The 19,014-nt window shown below is 39.7% G+C and overlaps 1 protein-coding gene across 2 annotated transcripts in view; it reads left to right on the top strand.

Moving 5' to 3' along the window:
* Positions 1 to 19,014, top strand: part of CERS6 (ceramide synthase 6) — a 120,525-nt gene that overhangs the window by 59,541 nt on the left and 41,970 nt on the right. The gene's annotated exons all lie outside the window — the stretch shown is intronic.

Below are 19,014 nucleotides of genomic sequence, written 5' to 3' on the forward strand. Positions count from 1 at the left end.
TAAATGTTTCTGATGTTTTGTAAGCAAAAGTATGGAGAGTGCAGGGGGTAGAGAACCTTAATTTTTACAGTTGTAATTCCTGAGGCTGTTCCAGGTGAGTCAACTCAATGCCAGCAGGGCTGATGATGCCCTGTGCAGGGAGGAGACATCAGCTGTTGTCAGCCCCTTACCAGTGGTCAGCCCGAGATGCAGAGTGTGCACCTGTTCTCCAAATAGAGCAGAACCAGACATAATGCACAACCTCTCCCTCTCTCCTTGAATGTTCCTGTTCTGTGCGTACTTCATCCATTAACATGCTCTGTGATTTTTCCTGTGAGCGTAGCGTGAAATAGGAAAACAGTTTTAATGACAAACCGTTAAGTGAATGTTGCCACCGTGCTGAACGCTCCATGCTCTGTGGTTGGTTTCTGACTTGTTAGGATGTTTTGCTCAATGCGGAAGACGTCCCTACTCAAAGTCAAGTTATTCTACATGTGTTTGAAAAGAAGAGTGGCCATGGTGCAGTGGAATAAGAAAAATATAATTTTCTTTTCCCTGTGCCTGTATTGCATATGATATTTCTAGCTTGTTGGCAAATACGTAGTAATACATGGAGTAATGTTTTTCAGCTCAAGCTCACACTAGAATTTTGCGCAACAGTACGGTTTGTTTTAAATCAATGAGATTAAAGTTTCATACTCTTCAGAATAATATAATTGGCAAGTAGGGAATCCTGTAGGTAAAGCAACCTTAGTCTTGTTTTGCTTTTCAGCCTCATAGAGCTTTATCTTATTTTAAATATTTTGCAAATGTGTTGAAATGTGAGAAATGGTAGATTGTATAAGAAAAGTTTTAATTTAAAACTAAAAGATGTTTCAGTGATTGATTTATTATTTTTTTTTTTGGTGGCCATAGACTGGATCTCTCTTGAAAGTATTGGAGTGCTTAATTTCTTTTGGGAGAACGATCTTGTGTCCCTTACGGTTTCAGAATTACTGATTTTCTTCTGGCAACCTCTTTTGGTTTGTTCTTTTTCCTTACCTTTGGAGGTGAGAATGGATAAAATTACTATTTTGATATTTCTCAGCTTCGAAGTAGACAAACAAAGAAAATACTTTTTGAACCTTCTAGCTAAACTAAAGTCTTACGATAACAATTCAGAAACTTCCTTACACAGTACAAAGAAAGTGTCTGTCCTTGGGAAAACTCTGAATACCAGTATTTCTAAAGACTGAAAAGAATACAGAAAATGCATGCTTCATTACGAGCATTGTGAGCTGGGTCTAAAGGCTGAGATGACAATTGTCATCCACATCCACAGTGTGGATGTCGTCCTCCCTGTTCAGAATATCACTCAGTTTGAGGAGGGATTGCCAGCACAGCATGGCTGTGTGAATGAAATATACCAGTATTTAAACAAACTAGTCTTAACAAAGATGGGTTTTGTGATTTTGCTATAATTTTAACTTTCAACATGTTTTAATTTTTACAGTAAACTTGTTCACTATGTAACTGTGTACACATTTAATTATTTGTTTTTACACAGTATTGTAAATGAATCACATCATTTTATGCTATAGTCATTGTTCCAGTGTTCTACTTCATATGCTCAAGTCTTCCACATGGGAATGCAGGTAAATTAACAAAATTATGACTGTATTTATATTTGTAATTGCATCATCTCCCCAGTAATATTGTGTAACTAAAAGAAAATACAGTATTTTTACTGTTCATCAAACACTGAATAGTTTACTGAGCCCACTTAGGAGGGAAATCTGAGTTTGAAAGGAATAAAATCCTGACCCTGGAATCTGGAGGAGAGCTTCTTTCAAAGCTTTCATTACTAAGTTGGATAATCCTTTGTGGTTTTTTGTTGTTTTTTTCTTTGTGTGTGTGTATCTTGTCTTTGTTAAGGGAACAATTGCGATGAAACACTTACTTGCTTCTTTAGGAAGCTAGAGAAAAAGCATAATCCCATCAGAGCAACACACTCACTAACTGTGAGAGTAGGAGGAAGAGTAATTATTGCTAACACTCCTGTTTTGAGGAATGGAATATGCCACCAGTATAGCAACACATTTGAAATACTAATTTTGACTTTAAAACCTGAACTAATGCTTAAGTGATGGACATTTTGGACAGCTGGATAAGAGATTTTATATCATGAATACACATGTCAGATGCTTGAATGTATATAAGAAAGTATTTTTAGAAGGGAAACTGCATTTTGGTGATTTTTAAATAACAGAATCATTCAAGATGGGTTCATTTGTCCATTTCTGGATAGTTAAGATCCCAGATTTGAGAAGATTTTTGCCATCTCAAGTGGGAAGTGTTGCTTATTGGCTGGACTTGAGACTTGCTTTCATGAGGTACTCCCTTGTTCATGTTCAACAGTGTACCTACCTTCTGTATTTTTTGCTTTGGTTATTCCTTTCTAACCAAGCCAATTTGCCACACTGGTTTTCAAGGTCTTGCTCTCAGTAATACTGTATTACAATTTATTTATTTTTTTCATGTGAAGAATATATTGCTTGGGAGTACAGAATCCGGTTTAAAGATGATGTTCAGCGAGTTGGTGCAACTCACTGTCAAACTCTACAATGACTTGATTTATACAGTGGCTGGGAAGTTGTCATGGAATTGCAGGGATGCTGTGACTCCATTGCTCCCCTGAACTCTAGATACACTAGCAGCAACTTGTCTGTGTCTCTTAGGTGTGGGGCAAGGCTATCTACCACTTAAATATGGTAATCATTGACTTGTGGATCTTTGGGGCAGTTGTATTTGCACCATTAAGCTCTGCAGTAGACTGCACTGTGCAGGATGTGCCTTTCTGCCATGGGAAGTAACACCACTTTCTTTCTGAAGACTGTTACGCAGGGTTTTCCAGGCAAGTGCTTTCTCCTAATGCCAGCTTTAGCAGCATGGTTGCATGCTACGTGTTCTCTTTCTGTAGCTCTTTTATCTGTTGGTTTATTAATTCTCAATAATAAAGCCACTGGTCTCTGCTGGTGAAGCAAAAAACATGTGATAACCTGTGCAAAGACATCTGGTGACATAAGGGGATCTAAGGTCTCTTAGAGGTTTTGAAATGTGAACCAGCTCATCTGTACAAAAGGCTATATCCCTAAAACACAAATGCCAGTGCATTGTCTCTTTTACAGTTTCTCTGTTGGCTCGTGAATTGCCAGGCAACAAAATACTCTGACCTCTGTACTATGATCCTTCCCTTCTGACCTAATCTAGTCTTCTTGCAACCTGCTGCTCCTTTGCTTTGCTGCACATGCTGTTGCTGACCTGTTGGTTCTCTTCTGTTTACAATTGGCTCTCCCGTGGTTGGAGGTAGAAATTCACCTTTACTTACAAGACTGGCATGGAGCCTGTCAATTACTTAAGCACCACTCTGAGCTAGTTTTGAGGTCCTTTGCTTTGTGCTGGCCCCTTGCCTAGAGATGAATTTCACCTTTTGGATTCTTTCTGAAAACACATTTCTCATTATGCCCACAGCACATGAATCATTGCTACTTTGTCTTTTACTGTCACCTTCCCTGTTTGCTGCATAAAGCAATATTACTGCCTCAGCAGTGTCAGCAAAAGGGTGGATTTCAGTTCCGTTGTGCCCCATCAAGCTACCAAAGGAAGATCTCACCAGGATACTGTGCCAAACCACCATTCTTGCAAAAAGTGCCACGAGGTCTTTGGTGGCTTTGTAGAGCTGACAAGCTTATATAGCTTTTTTGGGGGGAAGATGTGCCCAAGTTTAATAAGACATAGTCATATAGAAGACTTCTCGACAACTCTGATGATATGAGACATCAGTTCTTTGGTCACATTGGTCAGTTGCTGAGTACGTTCTTGGAATTCTGAAACTTCATAATCATTGAAAACTGTCTCTGTTGAGCTGTTCTCTTGGGTCTGGTCATTTTCCAGTGTCAGAAACATTCTTGATGCACAGTGTTCAGTCATAAAAACCACCATAAATCGTACCTTTGTTACCTTTGTTAAACAGTATTTTCAAAAATCTCTATTCACCGGGAAAAATATCTGATGCAAAGTTTTGTTTTCTGATTTTGCGCTGCTACATCAGAACTAATCGGTCTATAGGACTTAAATAAGTCTTTGTCTTCATGGTCTGTGCACAACAGAGACCTAGCTTAAAAGTGTGTACATTGTCAACTTTGCCTTTGTTGTGATAATGCATCACTCATTAAGTGACATTGTAAAAATGAACCTTTTTCTTAAAAGGTGTACTGTTGATGGCATATCCCATGTTCAGCTTCTCTGGTTGTTTTCCTTTTCTTGGGCATAAAGAAATGGTAAAGATGTAGCTTCTACCATTCATATCTGCCTTCTTCAGTCAGGAGGTGTTTTTGACTGCAGGGTGCAGGTATGTTACTGGTGTTCTCTTATAAATATTTGCAATGCAAATGAAATAAATGCCTCAGTGAAGTGAGAGGATTAAGTTCTTTTGTCCCCTGCAAGAGAGGAAAGATGGCAAGGTAGTTGCTTTATTACTCACAAATGGACCACACACAGATGAATAGCTCACAGCCTTTGAGATACTCGGCCAAAGCATTGAATCACCTACAAATTTTGTCTTAATATGTACGTATAAGAGAGCAACAGACTTCAGTAATTATTTTAATGTAGAGGTGTTAGTATTTAATTATCATATTAGATATTCCTTGTTTCCCCAGCTCCTGTGTGCCTTCAGCCTTTACTTTCCTTTGTGTCAAAATAAGTAAATGAATATTACAGAGCCACAAGGTTTAATTTTATTAGCAGTTTTGCAGTCGTTGTCTGTAACTGGTGAAGTAATTAATGACATTTTAGTGTCAAAGCATCTCAAAGACAAAATTGTTTCCTTGGTTTTGGATTCTTTTTTAAACGTTCCTTATAAATTTTTGCTTCTGCTTCAACTCCTCTCTGACTTAACACTTTGAGTTGTAGCTCATTATATTACCAAGTGGCATACTAAGGCTCCCAAAAGAGACTCTCATTGCTAGATTAAGATACAGATTTATTCTTGTTCTTCCAAATTTCAATTTGATGCAAACAAGCTGTTAACTTTCTGTGTAATGAGCATGAGGCAGTTGTGAGGAGATAAGGGTGTTATCTCCCCAGCCGCTGCCTCACAGCGCCAGGCCAGAGCCAGGCTGGGCCCCGCCATCTTGCTGAGCTGGCTCCAGCCACCTCAGCAGCATGGTGGCCGCTGCGCTGAGGGGCCCAACAGGTCCCGACTCAGTATTTGAAATGGCTTCTGGAACTTCTGGTGCTTTATGAGAAGAAGGGATCAATGTCGTTGTAAGTCAGAGTTCAAGCCAGTTCATTTCCTCCACAAAAATACCATTTTCAAGGGCAGATTTGGTGATCAATGTTCTTCTATGTGAGGAAGCAAACTGAGACACTGACCACCAAAGAGAAGGTGAAGCTTTCTTTCGTTACTCAGTGCTCACTCCATTGCTGCTTTCCACAGCAAATTTAAATGATTTCGGGCTTAAGACTGAGTGGGCCACAAAATCCCTTAATGCAAAGGTCTGATGTAGATAAGAAATTATCTAATACAAAGCTGGTATTTTTCCATGGGTGGTACCAAGGCCCTAGTAGTTCTGGAAAGATATTCATCCTCATAGATAATGCATGACAAAATGGTGCTGGGTATTGACTTAGAATACCTCTGTCCAGGCTAAGCTGCGTGTAATGACATGGACTCTTGCACAGAGGTGTTTTGTCTCAAATACTGTCATTTCTGTGAAGTATGAATATGAAATAATGATATGCCTGCAGGTCCTACCAGGAGTTGGCATAATACCCTCCATGCCCAGAGGTACGTCTTCGCTTTGTAATAACTGTACTGCAGCATTCTTTTTATCTTCGTAAATCACTAAAATTCAAAGCAGAAGAGAAGATAACTAACCAACTATATTTCTATTCTGATCATGTATGTGCAAACTTTTCACCTTTTTAACTGGAGCTGAGATTTTTCAGCATGGTGCTACAGGTTTGTTTGTTTGTTTGCATGTCTACAAAATACTCCCTTGTAGAGTACCACACCAGCATTGGTGCCAGCAAGACACTAAGTTCCCATAACAGTAAACTGACTGCTTTGCTTATTGCTAATATAGGAACAAGATAACATTTTGTTTCCTTCAACAATATTTGCAATGAAATCAGTAATGACTTGGTTAATTAAGAGTTGGTAGTCAATATTAATAGTTAATTAATAGTTAATAGTTAAAATTTGGATTCGTTTTGGTGATAAACAGAGTGAGGAATTCAGGATTGGCTTGTTACTTGCTTGCTGTGTCTTGGTGCTAAGCGCTGAGTCTTGGTGCTAAGCAGTATCTATGTAATTCTGTAGAATGAAAAACTTTTACAAATATCTGGAAGCAAAGCTTCCAGGCAACATTTGGTGACTCTTCACATTCAGTTCTATTAATTGCCCATGAGAATTACAAAGTCATTAAAGAGCATGAATTCCCCTTGGTAAGAGTCTTGGGAGGTCTATATTGAGACTTGGGAATTTGAAGTCATGTGGTTATCCTAATTGGAAAAGGACCATCTGACTGGATTAAAAAAATAATATATATATATATATATATATATTAAAAAAAAAAAAAAAAGAACACCACTTTTGACTTACTCTTTTTCAAAATTAGTCTTGAAGTAAAGCACATGATATCAGGATACTATGTCTGTTTAGAAAATGCCAGGTGCAACAAGCTTTCATATTTCTGCAGGTGACTGAGGGGCAGTTCTGCATCTCCCTTCCTAAGCTATCCCCATACAACAGAACTATCTTGTTGAAACAGCTGATCATGAAATTGCAAGCGATAGCAGTGCAGATCTATTTCAAAACAACAGGAAGGCCATACTGAACTATGAATTTGACTCCAAATAGAAGTAATGTGAATGTATGGAAGGCAACTGGAAAGATTGCAGTGTGATATGAAGTGGAAAAAGCAATTCCACTTCTGCTTTTCTGAAAAGTTCTTTTTTTTTGAAACTATAGGATGATTCACTTTATCCTTAAGTGTGTGCACAAACCACCGGGCTAAGGGCTGTGTGACAGCAAGATGTGGCCTGTTACTCTCTGAACGTTTCTGCATGCACTTAGAGATGACTTGGCTTCCTGATGCTATTTTTTTATGAGTGAGGATGCTCCATTTCACTGCTGAGGTGAATCAGCGCATTCTTTGCCTTTTTTGGATCAGAATAGCAACAGGAGCGCACACAGATGTTACAGTCCTGGGAGATTTGAAAAACATTTGAAAATGTCATTTTGAATTGCTTCTGACTGAGAATCTTAGAGTCTAACGTCAGACCATTTGCATTAAAAAAAAAAAAAAAAAGTTGATTCATGGTGTGGTGACTGGTATTTGACATGTTTTCTGTAATACACTTCATCTGTATCTCTTGACTATTGAGATTGTTAACCTCCAAAGAAGTAAACAGTTCTTGATTTCCACAGGTAAAGTAAAGTACTCTGTAGGGTTTTTATTTGGGGAAAGAGATGTCTCTGTGATGAAGAATGAGTTCATATTCCTGTGGGAAGTAACTCAAGACTCGGACGCAGGAACAATGGGATGTTTAGCTGGAGTGGTCTCTCATTTGCCATTCAGGTTTTGTTCTATGTTTTCTTCTGTTTATCTTACTATCAGTTTTGCAGCTATTTGATATTTTGGTATTAAACAGTTTGGTAGTTTCACTGTATGCTGTTTCTTGCATCAGTTTTGTCACTGATAGTACATTTTCAGTTTTCTTCAGAGCATCATGAGGTCTGTTCTGGATGCATTCATGTGTTCCGATGTCATCAAATACATTTACATTTATTTTAGCTGTTAAATAAAGTGACTTCGGAAACACTGGCATACACTTCCACCTTAAAGGAAACGCGTCTCTACTGGTCACTAAGCTAATGAGTTGGTAATAGCTTATTTCAGTCAGTTTAAGAACCTAAGAAATTGCAACTGCTGTCACTCTGCTTGCTCTGGTTACCAAAGACAAGCTGTCCTCAAGGACCTCCAAGAGGTAGTGGGCTTTGGAAGTAAAAATACCCTCAGTTTGGGAAGAATTAGCAATAAAACTGCTGGATTACTGGAAAGCTTGAATCAAAACTTTGGAAATTAGGCTGATAAAATGGGATAAGGCTGTTTTGTGAAATGAGGGGTTAACTCTGTAGAGTCAAAACTAATTATTAAATGTAGACTGACTGTTTTGCAGGGGGCTAGATGTACGTAGAGCCTTTGGCTGTAAGTATTCAGTCTACAAAAAATTAACTCTTTTTTTTTCTCTGAATTTGGTGGCGAGAATTCTTTGGTAGGAAATAATCATGAGTATGCCCAGCATAAATTATAAGTGGTTCCCTGCAGTGACTCAATAAAGCAACGTGGTTCTGTCAGAAGTTACTTCGCCTAATGAACAAGGAAAGTTCTAATTCCACAGCGGTACATGAGGCTTTTTTTTTTTTTTTTTTTTTTTTTAATACTGGTGCTGTTTTTCCTTAATTGTTCCCATGAGAGCTGAGCTGTATTCCTGAGGAGCAATGGAGGGTACAATTAGGTCAGTTACTTGTTTCTCAATTTTCCTGATCTGGTTAGCGTAGCTTTGGAAAGAATGACCTGATCTTAGAAAGCATGACATGAGTGAGACCTCTGGTAGCTTCTACTGGCTGTGCAACATTTGTTTTCTGGTCTGTTTCTCTGAAGATTTCTCGCGTGGGTTATCTAAAGATGAATAGCTGGGAGAAGGTATGGCTTTATCCTTCGAATTCTCTTGGAAAGGCTGGTTTGTTTTAGCAGCCCATTTCCCTATGGTCAGTTCTGTGTTGTGCAGCCCAAGGCTTGTTGGTACATTTTGAGGAATGGATTTGGGAGTCCTGGAAGACTACAGGTTTGATGTGCTCCCATGCACTACAGGGAGGCTGCATTGTTTCATTCTTTTCTTGCTGCCATCTTTTTACCATGATCATCCTATGTAGTATCAACATATTTTCCTGAAGAAACAGATAGCAGTGACCTTGCTTTTACAATCTTGGTAAGTCATGTTCCAGCAGAAGTGCTCCAGGGAGTGCCATCCTTCCGAAGGCTAACTGTTCCCTTCAGTTCTCTACAACAGGGAGAGAATACATCTGAGGAATTGTCTTTGTACACTGCAATTTCCAAAGTGCTAGTGGGACTGGGGGTGCTTCTGACTCAACCCTACTGATGCCGTGCCCTGTAGCCTGAAGGTTCAGCAGGATGGACGTCGGCTGCTGCTGTGATCGACCGGCTCTGAATGTGCTGAGGAAGGAAGCCCGGATGCAGCTGCTTTGAAGCCAGCTGGTCCTCCTCAGTTGTCCAGTGACTTTTTGCTGTAGTCACGCCATGGGAGAGGCACATGGTGACTTTCTCAAAAGCCTCACGCTGGTTGCAATGCTTTATTGAACTGTGATTTTTCGGAATGCTTTTGAAGTCTTCCTGTCAGTTTCATGAGCCAGCAGCTGTGCTGCAGCAAAGGTGACTGCATCTGCAAAGAGTTGTTCAAACAGTCAAGCGGCGCACAACTGTGAATACCTTTCTTTTCCTAATGTCACTGATTCTCTATACACGTTGCTGAAAAGGATTCATTTTAGCTTCATGACAGGTTCCAAATTTGACATTTTTAACTGCTTTACTTGGGAAGCTGCACCATATGTATGGTTACTGTGCACACCAAGTCATGGTACTGTGTGGTCTGCAGCTGAACAAAGCAGCTAATAAAGGAGAAGATCACTGACTGTGCTTTTAAACAAGCTTATGTTACTCAAGTTGGCACTGGTTTGAGAACTGAAGAAATTGGAACTGAAGAAAAATGGGAAATAGTTTTCGAAATTATCATGTTTGAAATGAAGCCTGCAGTCAGTGGGCTGTAAATGTTCATACATTATTGCAAATTAGGTTGCAAGTATAAATACAACTATACATTCTTACAGGGTACGAAAGTATAACCAACCACTATATAGTGCTGATGCCATGCTTCCCCAGAGCCTTGCGTTTTACAAGTCTAATGGCTCAGAAATGTCCTGTTGGGTAAGAGCCCTTGGGCTGCACGATCACTTTGACAGCACTGCTGCACTGCCACTCCCTTCCGGATGCACCGATCAAGCAACTCATGATTTCTGAAACCAATGGATATGGAGGTGCCAAGTGCATTTATTTGGACTTTGGGATTTTAATTTGACCTGGGACTATGAAACTACCTTTTCAGCATTACAAAAGAAAGGCTGAAGCCTGTGCTGCAGTTTAAATTGAGTTTTAGTTAGAATATTAACAATATTTTTCTGGAGGGAATAACAAGAGTTTAAATACAGAAATAGTTTCAAATTCTTCGTGCAAGTCTTCTGTAGTGCAAAGAGAACGTCCTTTGTGGGGTGCTTTTGGCTTCTATTGTCATTAGCAGTAAAGAATATATGTTTTTCCTTAGAATTGTATGGGAATTGTAACATGACGTACGTCATTCTTAAAGTACTTGACAGTTCTTCCCACTAGAAGCTGTCCTATTTCAAGGATCACCTGTGACAGCAGAATTTGCCAAGCTAGCAATTGGTAGCTGTGGCTTTTTTAATCTTTTTTTTGATTAATGTTACAAAAAAAATCATCACAGGTAGGAATTGCTTTTGGCAGATCTAAACTGTATTAGAAAAAAATGTGATACAAAACACCAGCAGCTGCCAACCTGACAAATAAATCACTGTAGTACTTGCCTGTGTCTGCTTCCTCTACAGGACAAGAGGATGAGCATTAAAAGTTATTATAGGATGAATAACAAATAGGAAGTTTGGTTTAGTTTATGCTTACCTCTGAAGCACCTAAGGAATTCGATGGCAGCAGAATACGTTTCTGGTCAAAACTCCTTACACTTGCATGGAGCAACACTGCAGATGAATTTGGTATCACATCCAGGGATTCGATACTAATCCTACTGATTTAATTGAAAACGTACAATGCCTTACATAGTTTTTGGTATTTCTATCAGTAGAACAAACTTGATTCCATTGAAAAAGTTTCTCAGCTATTGGAAAACTATTTACAGAACATGTTGCATGTGACTTACCTGATTTGGAGTGGAAAAAAACAAGCTGGATGGGAATGGGCAGCACTTCGCTTATCGCTTATTTCCATTTCATGTTCCTGCATGTACTTCTCCATGAAGCTGTTGCTTCTGGCTATTCTGATGAGCAGAAAGACACGAGAAGCACAGTATCTCAGAAACATTTGCACTGCTGTGAGTACACAACATATCTGACAGTTTGATTCTTATGAGACTAATTAAGCTGGGCCAAACTCTTCTCCTTTTAGCTCTGAGGTACAAAAGCATGAGTTTTTGAAATATCTGCCACCCTGGTTTATTTCAGACCTGGCTGTAGAAAACAGCAGTGTGACAGCAGCTGGCAGCAGGAGGTTTGCTCCAGAGCCCTTTCTGCTTCCCCTCTCTCCTCCACTCCTGAATTAAGCGAAGCAGGCGTTCAGCTGGGCGTGTATTCTAGTCTGTGTGTGTTGTGGTGTTTCCTTCCCATGTTAGGGCCGAAAAGTTGTTATATTATCCATTACTGAAGCCTTGTAACTGCTTTTGTTCGCTGAGCTTATCTGTCCCATACTGGATAAATACTCTCATTTAAATGAAGAATGTCAGGCACCACTCTGGAGTGCTTTTAACACAACACTGATATTTGATATTTTACTGTTCTATTAACGGAAGGATAATGTGATATGTATGCCACTCAGGGAGGAAATGAAGCTTGCCTTTGTCAGATTGTACTTGCTCTAGAATAGATTTGGTCTGTTTTTCTTTATTTTTTTTTTAATTGGAAAAACAAATTGCTCAGTGTTTGTAAGTAATGAAAATTGTTAAGCTAAAATAATACTGGATGTTAAAATCCAATCTAGTTTGATTTCTTTCCTGAAAGTGGGGCTCAGCATTGGGTGCTAAATAACATAATTTCTAATTTGCTGTGAAAACAGTGAAGAGCACTTGTGTCAGAGTCTCCTAAAGGATGCCATTGTGAAAAATGGAAATGCTGTATTGCAATTTTAAGTATCATGAGTAGAAAAGGTTTCCAGCAAGACCAAAGTTAGATCCATCTAATGGAAAAGGAATTTGTTTCAGATGTCTCTTTCAAAAGGGCATAAAAATGGTTGAGGGCATTTAGGAGAGATTAATAGAGTGCTTTGGCTATCTGAAATATAAATCATGAATCATGCTGTGAGAAAGATCAAAGTCAGCAGAGAAATTTAATTTTAAATTACTCCACTACTTCAATATACATTAACAGGGAAGAATGAATGCAGTTTGGACACTGAGGTTTTGTAAGAGAAGGCCAGTTAGTATAGGAAATAATCTATTGTGTAAGCCGTTTGAAGTTAATATAATAACTGGATCAGGCAAAAGACGACAAAGCTAGGCCAGATGGCAGAATTTATTTGTGGCTGAAAGAAAATAAAAGGTTTTTTGAAAGAAACAGGCAAAAGGAGACTATCAATGATATTCCTAATGAATACCATAATGACAATGAGGACAAATTTGACATAAGCAAGGGAATGAAAAACGACGCAGTAATTTAAAATATATCTAGAATTGAATTTCTCTTTGTTTGGTATCCAGCTGGGGGTATTTAATATCCATGGACACCAGAGTAAATGTTCTGTAATCAGCAGTTTAAAGAGTTAAGGTGGTAGGGAGCCATGCCCCACATTGTCAGTGCTTGCACCTTACGCTGCTGCTCTGGTCAGGGCAGGGCTCCTGTCCTGCTGCAGCCTGCTAACCAGCCTTGACTTGAGCACAACACTTACCAGCTTTCTGAAAGACATGGAGTTTTCAATGTCCTATATATAAAAATAGCAGATCTAGCGGAAGTAATTCTGGAAGCGTTTTATTTGACCAACTTTAGGATAAAAATAGCTTTAATTCATTTGGAAACTACTGTAGCTCATTCTTACCTCTAGCAAAGTATTTAGAACAGTGCTCTGCTACTGCAGGAGCTTTCCTATTTTACTGTTCAGATGAACAAAGCCGTCCTATTTTCCACAGCTAATTACACTTGAGCAAAGAGTGCACGTTTGGATATAAGAGCAGGTTATTAATAATCCAACTGGTGCTTTGAATCGCCATGATTGAGTTGATCTTACTGTTGAGGCAGTGACTTGGAGCCCCATAACTTTATCTTCATTTAAGCTAATATGACCTTTAGATCACTGTGTATTTTTACAGTATAAGGCTTCAAGTCATAAAGCTGTTTCACTTCACCCTTTGAGTGCTAGGGAAAAGAAGCTTACCAGATAAACAGATACGTTACTGGTAGTTCAGTGAGCATTTCTTTTTTCTTGTATTGTATTACCTTCCACAGCTTCCTAATTAATTTTTTCGTAAAGCTACCTCATTCTTCCTGCCTATTGATGGTCTCAGTTACTGGTTTTGGGAGATGGCAGACTTTATCATCTGGAAATACTCCTTTAAGTTCAAATCTAATTATGAGTTTTGCTTCTGTTTTCTTAACTGCTGTCGTTTCACGTGTAACTTAAATAAGGAGTTTCACCAGGGATTATAGATTTTTTCTTCTTCCTTGAGATTTGTATGGTTCAGGAAAGTGAGGGAGCAAACCCTTCCTTCTTGCCCAGCTACTCTAGGTGTTTGTTGTGCCCAGAACTTACAGTTCATGATATTAATCCAAAATTAATTACTAATTGAGCAGTTATAAAACACCAGCACAGTTCCTTTGCTTCCATCTCTACCAGCCACTCTTCTTGCTAGCTGTTTTAGTAGAGGGCTGCATAAGAAAAGCAGAAGTTATGTCTGAATGGATCCAGTGGGAAGACGACAAATGGAAACAACAAAAGATTGTATATACGCACTTCCTCAGCAGGAGGAGAAATGGAAATAAAAGAAGAAAAGTCAACATAAAAGTTTATATAGGCTTAGGCAACATAATTTCCCAAATCTTTTAAGATGTCCATTTTACTCTGCTTGGTGTAGTAAATGTTCTCAGAGCCATTGGCTCAGAACTGGGCAGGAAGCAGTGCCTTGTAAACTGTATTCTTACATTAAAATTAATTAATGTTTTCCCACAGTCTTTTATTCTGCTAGAGGAAAATACAGTATTTGAGGTTTTCCTCACTGGCCTTTTCCCAGGCAGTTCCCACTACTTGTGGCATTATTAAATACACTGCTGAGGACGCCAGCACCCCAAGGGTGAATTGCCCTGCTCCAGTGTACGTGCACTGACCTCAGAAAAATGCAGCAGTTGCAGGAGGAGGAGGGAAAGAGGCTGCCTTAGTCCATCCTTATGCCTTGTTTTAGCTGTGCCCAGTGATGGAACTGCTTATAGAAACTGGTCTTCTAGTGAACATCACCTCAGTGGGGCTGGAGAGGCACACAACAGGCACTTTCAGGCTGCCTGCTGCAGCAGCCTGTCTGGATGGAGCTGTGCTGCCACAGCCACTCCTGAGACTTGATCTGCTTCTGTGTCTGGGAGTGGGTCAGTTACTCTGTCAGGATTTTAGTAGCAGCAGTGAGAGGAGATCACTGCTAGAAGATTTCCTCACCAGGTAACAGCACCGGATGTTTCAAACACACTCTTTTATCCCTGGGGTTAAATCTTGGCCCTGTGACCTGGAAAAGTCCTGTATTTCCTATTCAAAATTCTGCAATTGCAGTAACTTCCTACCTTTCAGATGTCAGGGATGATTTTGAGACCTTGCTGCAATTTGCCAATGCTAACCTCCAGAAAAACACAGCTGTTGCAGGAGTGGAAAGTGGAGGGGATTTTGTTCTGTTTTTCTCTATACAGTCTTCTTCTGGCAGGCAGTGTAAGTTCATAAATATCTCTACCTTAAGCATCTGTTTTTGTGCTTGAAATTGTACCTTAGTGCTCAGTCAGGAAAGAGTTGTTTTGTTGTTACTTGAGATGGACTCTGCTTCCCTTTGTGAGCTAGGGGCTCATAACATGTCAGTAAATCAAGTCCTGATGGCACACAGCAAGTCCGGGGAAGGAATGAAGCTCACCAGGGATTTCCAAAAGTCAGTGTCAGTAGGATGATGTAGGATGACAACGTAGGATGTGGTGAATGCTTCCCTTCAGCAAATGGCATGGAAATCAGCAGCTGGTCAAAACCAGCCAGATGTACTCTTCTGGCAGATCAGCCACAGATAGTAGGTATAATTACAGAAAGTAGATATGTAATGATGAGTTTAATTATTAACCACTTTCCTGTGTGCCTTTGGGTAACTGTAGTGTCAGAGCAGAGTGTGCTGGAAACCCTGGAGCTCTGTTGAAGCTGCATCCTGTAGGAAAGCGAGGAGCATCCTGACATCCCATAGTTTAGCAGCGATCTTGGAGCACTGCACAGCTACCAGGGGTGAACTGACCTGTTTATCTGTTTTAATAATACTCTCTTGGGATTTTTTTTGGTCTCTTACATGTATGACCCTATGCAGTTCACCCTCTTACAGAGCTATGGTTTGCCAAGTGTAAACCTCAACACTTGTTCTTTTCAAACTGATTCCAGAGCCATGGTTGCATGTTGTCTGTCTTAATAAAATAAATTCAAAAATGCCCTCTTAGATGCAAATTCTAGGTTAATTGGTGTGGTCTGGCTCTGTGATCAAAAAACACAAGGCAGCTGTAAAGCTAATGGGTTTACAGCTGCTTTGCTTCCCCAAAGTGTTATCTGGCATCTGGAGTGCTCTGCTGAACGTGTCTGCTACTTTTTGTGCACTCCTCTTACCATGCAGTAAGTACAAAATATGTTGAGTTGTGTCACTAGGAAACCTGTTATGCACAGACAAACAGGATCTTTAGCCAAGCTTCTACATTTCCATAGACCTTCAGCTGCTCTAAACTATCTAGGTATCACTGGCAGCCCAGCCTCTTCATGACAAAGCAAGCAGAAGAGGAAGTGTCAGAATAAGAAGGTACTCAAACAAGCCCAGCTGTTTGATGACCAGACTCAGTAGCAGGGCTGCTGATCAGAGCAAGGGGAGGAGGTGCTGCAGCTACCAGCCTCTCTGGCTGCAGAATTCCTTGGTTCTGTTCAATGCATGCAAAACTTCACCCAGGGGGCTCTAATGAGTGTCAACTGCTAGAAATGATGCAGGCCTCTTCCCTCCCGACACCTCCATCCTTTGGCAGATATTAGGGCCCTTTCCCATCCTCTACAATTATCGCTTCCTTTTGCCATCTTCATTTCAAAGTACTGGGGAGTGATTTTCCACATCATTTGGAAGTTGAAATTGTGTGTTTATCAGCACAAGACATAAATGCCACAACAGACCTACATACATGTACATCATATCTGCAAAGGAAAAAGTGGATGTATGTGCTGCATTGAGCTTACTCTGCCTTTCCAGAAATTATTTTATGTAAATAAATCTGATTTTGAATTCATATTTTTTTCTAAAAATACTTCTGTGCACACATTTGCATTTGAAATGTCAAGTGCATCTTTCAGTGATTGTTGTTAATCTTGGCCTTGGAATGTGTCCTTCTGTATATTTTATAGTTTCCGATTAGTAGAAGTATCATTTGTAATTACGTTTGGAAGTCAGCACTGCAGATTGCTAAGGGGAGCGGCTGGGCTCTACATTGCAAGTGTGTTTTCCCAGCACCTCATTTCTGCAGACACAAAGCACTAAACTCTAGAGCAATAACAGTTCTGCAGAAACTTATGGCAGTTTGCTCAGTCATAATATATGAAAAGAGCACCTCAGGATTTTCATCGGCAATGTGTCATACTGTCTTCACTTATGTTGTGAACTGTGCCAAGAAATATGATGAATGATTGCTTGGGTCTGTGAAGAATTTATGAAAATGCTATTCCTGGTGTGAGCAGCAAACCAAACCACAAGTCACTGGGAAGAAGAGTGTGCAGAAGTTGATACAAAATGTTAGCCATGGATTTTTCCATTTCGCATTGTCAGTACTTAGTGATTTGGGGGCGGTTAAATCCTGTCTTTGCAGAGAGCCTTGTCTGATGACTCCACAGTTTATCTTGCCATAAACAAAACCAGCCAGTGCTGTTGGCATTGTTTGCTGCTAATATCCTGAATAAAATGCCTGTCCCGACAGCCACTGGATGCTGAAAGCTGTCTGATGTGATTTTTAAATGGGTGAGACTTCAGTATGAGAAGTACTTTAGTACCAAAATAAATACAACCACAACAAGGAATGATATTAGTATGGTTCAGATTCTGTTTTATGTAGGGTGTCTTTTGGAGCAGAACAGGTTAAAAACATCTCTAAATGATCACAGAAAGTTTCTGAGACATTTTAAGTGTGAAGTCCTAAGAGGCTGGGTAAATTTAGGGAAGGCCATAGAAACTGAAAAGCTGACGCACAGCATTCTGGTTATTCCTTTGTAAATCTAAAAATCAAGGAAAATGAGGAAGAGTTTATTTTTTGTTCTGCTGGAGAAAAACTTGCTGCAAAATGCTGATACTTGTGGAAGAAAAGAAATGTCATTTCATTTGTGTCACATTGTGAAAATAATCATAATAATACTGAAAGAAACATGTTCAGAAAATGGAGCCCTTACCAACATCCAGATAATCATGAATGTGCCACTGGTGTTCAAATGATCATAATAAAAAGAGCGATGTGCCCAAAAGTTTAAAATAAAAGTTACTTTTCTGGTTGAAACTGAAAAGGATGCTGCCAAGAACTGCTGGAGGTTTTCATTCGCATCATTCCCCTGAAAAATCAGTAGTGATGCATCAATAACTTTTCCACAGGAATGTGCATGCCACATCTCCTCTAGAATATCAAATGGCTTTTTGGTTAAGGCAGCCTTTCCAGAAATCTGACACAGACTGAGGGCTCAGACTCTCATACTCCCTGGTCATTATCCTCTCTGCTGAAGTGGCACAGGGCCGAGGTCTCGGTCTCAGCTTTGTTGCTGTAGGCCATCAACTGCGGCTGAGTGCAGCAATGAACAAAAAGTGGAGCATCTTTGACCAGAGAAACTCTTCTGAGATGAGTATCTCTTGGCTATCCAGTACTTTGGCTGCTAAGCTTGCCAGCAGATGCCACAGGAGCTGTATAAACTGAATGCCTAAGGTGACTGATTTTAATAAAGCAGCTAACAGCCCCTACATGGACAGAAACACAGGCCAGTTCTCCAAGTCTCCTGTTTGTTTGTTTTTTTGTGTGTGTGGCTTGCAGAGTATCCAAGCTATGCCACTATATGTGAGTGTTTTACCCCAGCGGGTCTAGTTAAACGTGGATTTTAATTCCATTTTGCTTCTCTAAAGAAGAAATAACAGAGTATTTTCTCAGCATTTCTTGGCTATTTTTTAGTCGAAGCAGTGCTTGGAGTACATTCAGAGAGCTAATAAAGATAGGCTTAATGACTAAAGGACATGGGTTACAACTCAATGCATTTTGCTTATTTTAGTAATAATAAATCAATGCACAGTTTATAAATTTTATTAGCAAGGAAGAGCTTCTCATTATTTTCCTTTATTGTTTTTCCTTTGCAACAGCCTGTGTCTGTTCAGCTGTGATTTGCTTTACAACAATTAATATCTGGGAGTTTTTCTGTAGCTTAGAAAAACAACAGTGTTTGTCCATTACATGCAGAAGCATGCATTTTCATTGGTGTGTATTTTTCTTTTGAGAGGAAGGCTGCTTCTTTCTTGCGCCATTAGCCCAAGAAAGAAGATGGGGAAGGGAGCCAGGAGCCACCATGAGGCTGGAATTGCAGAGATGCACTTTGTGAAAAGTCTCTCGGTCTTACCATAAGAGGGCGGGGTCACTTATGCACCACAAAGTAGTGCCTCTGGGTTGGGAAACTACAGAGGGATGCTTTGTGAGCTGCCACGGTGATCTGGCTTTCCCTCTAATGTCAACAGCCATTCAGCTTACCATGCCAAGAGGATGCAGGTGTTATAAAGGGAAAAAAAAAAAAAAAGGCAATTCAAGTAAATTCCCTCTAAGTGAGTACTTACTCGACCAAGTGATGTGATAGAAGAATGCCTATTAATATACTGAATAAGGAAAAAGTGCTAAATTTCTTAACCTTA

This window comes from Anas acuta, chromosome 6 (genome assembly GCF_963932015.1).
Source record: "Anas acuta chromosome 6, bAnaAcu1.1, whole genome shotgun sequence".
In the NCBI taxonomy this organism is placed as follows: domain Eukaryota; kingdom Metazoa; phylum Chordata; class Aves; order Anseriformes; family Anatidae; genus Anas; species Anas acuta.